This window comes from Lycium barbarum, chromosome 10 (genome assembly GCF_019175385.1).
Source record: "Lycium barbarum isolate Lr01 chromosome 10, ASM1917538v2, whole genome shotgun sequence".
NCBI lineage: Eukaryota > Viridiplantae > Streptophyta > Magnoliopsida > Solanales > Solanaceae > Lycium > Lycium barbarum.
The window spans coordinates 119,241,594-119,244,628 of record NC_083346.1 but is presented as its reverse complement, the minus strand read 5'-3'; the positions used below and the strand labels follow the sequence as shown (position 1 = coordinate 119,244,628).

The following is a 3,035-nucleotide window of genomic DNA, read 5'->3' as shown; positions in this document are numbered from 1 at the left end:
CAAAGGGCGGAAAGCCCTTTTTACAGGCTGCTTGCTTGTGTTATCAGCTTCCCTCTTTATCTCTGGAATATCAACAACCTTCTTGTTAGTAGGAATCTCATCAGCAATAATGGGTGCTTCAGACTGCACCTCATTCTCCTCCTCTATCGGCTCAAGATCAATCACCTTCTCAGCAACCCCCTGTATTGTTTTACCACTTCTAGTAGTGATGGAAAAAGCACGTTCTATACCGCCTCCCCTATTTTTGGGATTTGAAATAGTGTCACTTGGAAGTCCTCCCTTTTTGGAGGGTGCTGCTCTCTAGAAATATCCCTCATCTGCGACTCAAGCTTCTGAATAGCCGCTGTATGGGAACCCACTGTTTCTGTCAGTCCAGATAAATTCCTTTCAGACTTAGATTGATTGGCCAGAATCTTCTCAAGCATTGCTTCAACTTTCGAACTACCCTGCTCTGTTGACTGCCCTTTCAGTGGTATATAAGGATTGGAACTCTTGTTCCCAAAATTGTTGCTGTTGTTGTAGCTCCCTTGGTTCGCACCACCATAGTTATTGTTGTAGTTCCCAGAGTTGTTGTAAGCACCTTGACCTTACTGAGGTTTCCATTGATTCTGGTTCTGATTCTGATAGCCACCTTGGTAATTCTGTCTTTGATAACCCTTGAGAGTTAGTAACAAATTAGCATCTTCAACCTGCGTAGGTGGCCCATCAAGGAATGGACCATCTTGAGCATGGTACATCCCTTTAGGCAAAACTGCATCATCCTCACAAACATTTACCTTCTTGATTTGAGATTCATCAAACTTCTTTGTCAGCAAGGAAATATTTGTTGCCAGTTCTGCCAATGTTTGCTGGGTGTCTTGATTCTCCTTCACTATATTCTGGATCATGGCACTACCGTACGGTACCACATCAGCATTGTTTGAGTGTCAAGCCTGATTATGAGTTGTCAGCTTGTCAAGTATGTTGGTCACTCGTCGAAAGGTCTTGTTCATAAAACAACCATCAGTTGCATTGTTAGCTACTGACTGTGTTACTGAATCTAACCCTCAGTAGAACTTCTCCATCAATATATTTTCCGGAAAACCATGATTCGGGCTCTTCTGTAAATACTCCTTGAACCTCTCCCAGGCTTCATATAGTTGTTCCCCCGGTCGCTGCTTGAATTCATATATCTTGTCGCGAATCTCAGCCTTCTTGCTAGGGGGGTACCACTTTGTAAGAAAAACAGCTACCATCTCTGCCCATGAAGTAATCGAATTTCGGGGCAGCTTCTCGAACCATGTTCTTGCCTCTCCAGCTAAGGAATATTTGAATAAACTCAACCGAATAGCATCCTGTGGAACATTGTTCTGGATGTGATTAGCACACACATCCACAAAATTCTGCAAATGACGTTGAGGGTCGTTCTCGGTAGAGTTCCGAAAGTATCCCTCAAGTTTCAACAGCTGGTATAGAGATGAGTCAATTTTCACAGTAGTCGGTCCAACTCGAGGTTGAACAATAGCAGATGCACAGTCCTCCTCTTGAACAAGTTCAGCAAAAATATTCTCATCATCAGATTCATTCGCCTGATTGTTCAACTGATTCACCTGATTACCCGCACGCTGATTTTGATTCAAGTTCACCTGGTTTACACAGAGTAGCAAACAAGGTGTGATGGAATAAGCAAAAGACTTTAATCAAAGCAAACACTATTTAGTAATTTCAAAACCGTATTCCCCGACAACGGCGCCAAAATTTGATACGCTCAAATTACACCTATTAATGGTATAACGCGGACGTTATCAAATATAGTAACCCAACAAGGTTGGGGTCGGATCCCACAGGAAATATGGTGTGAAAAGGTTACTAAAGTCATAGATGCTAAGTTCTAGGTCTAATGTCTTAATCCGATAATTTGTGTAAAAGTTGGTTTTTCTATGACTAATTGCTAAACTATTTCTTTGGTGGAAATTTATGGTAAAAGAAACTAAGGTTGTGTCCCCGTTAGATAGAGTGTATGATCATGGGTATTGATCTTGATATACTTATAATGGATCATTATATGAATGCACTTAATCTCTATGTGAATCTCTACTATTTCCCAATAAATAAAGATTATGTCTTTCTATGATTTTCCCAAATATAAGAAAGTCACCATGAAGAACGATTAATTATGTCAAGTAAATTCTTCTTATTCCTAAGTGAATTCATTAAACAAAGTTTAAAGCTTTGAGTCCTTGTTATTTATTCTTACCAACCCTAATTATTTTTCCAAATAAATTAGGGTTTATGGCTTTAATCAATATTTGCAACCATTAATTATGAATGAAGAATGAAGAATAACTACACCCTAATAATCCATTATTTGTATATCAATCACAAACTCATTCACAAAACACCCATCATTGGGTTCACAACCCTAGTAAGGGAATTTAGCTACTCATGACAAAGAACAAGAAATAAGAATTTAAAGAATTCATAATTGCTTACTTTGGAAGAAAAGAGGAATTGATAATACTTGAATTGATGTTTAAGCCTTCAAAAACTAGAGAGAATTTAATGTTCTAAGTCAAGAGACAAAAATATAATAATTGGTGTCTATTAAAAACCCTACAATGACTATTTATAGATTTCGGAAAAACAAAAGTTACAGATTTGCACTTCAGTCCCGTCGTTACGAAATACGGTCCGTAAACTGGTTTACGGACCGTAAAGTCAATTTACGACCAAGTCGTTCTTCAATTGTGAACAATTTCCTTCTTTTGACATACGGACCGTAAAGTGGTTTACGGTCCGTAAACTACATGATCGTCTTTCACTTTGCCAAACTCAGACTTTCTGCCAGATGCTCGAATGATTAAATACGTGATGGAATACGGACCGTAAACTGAAATACGATCCGTAAACTTAGCTCGTAAATCACCATCTTCCCAGCTTGACTTTCTGTTTCTGGGATCCTTTAATACGACCATGGAATACGGCCCGTATTGTAGAATACGGACCGTAAACTTCATGTACGACCTGGTCCTGCACTTCAACTGTTATTGTGCCGA

General features: G+C 39.1%; 1 non-coding gene across 1 annotated transcript; it reads left to right on the top strand.

Annotated features, from left to right (window-relative positions):
• The first annotated feature begins 1,080 nt into the window (after positions 1-1,080).
• LOC132616337 (small nucleolar RNA R71) lies at positions 1,081-1,186 on the top strand. The gene has a single exon (XR_009573125.1). It is a non-coding gene; the product is annotated as a small nucleolar RNA R71 (small nucleolar RNA).
• The last annotated feature ends 1,849 nt before the right edge of the window (positions 1,187-3,035 follow it).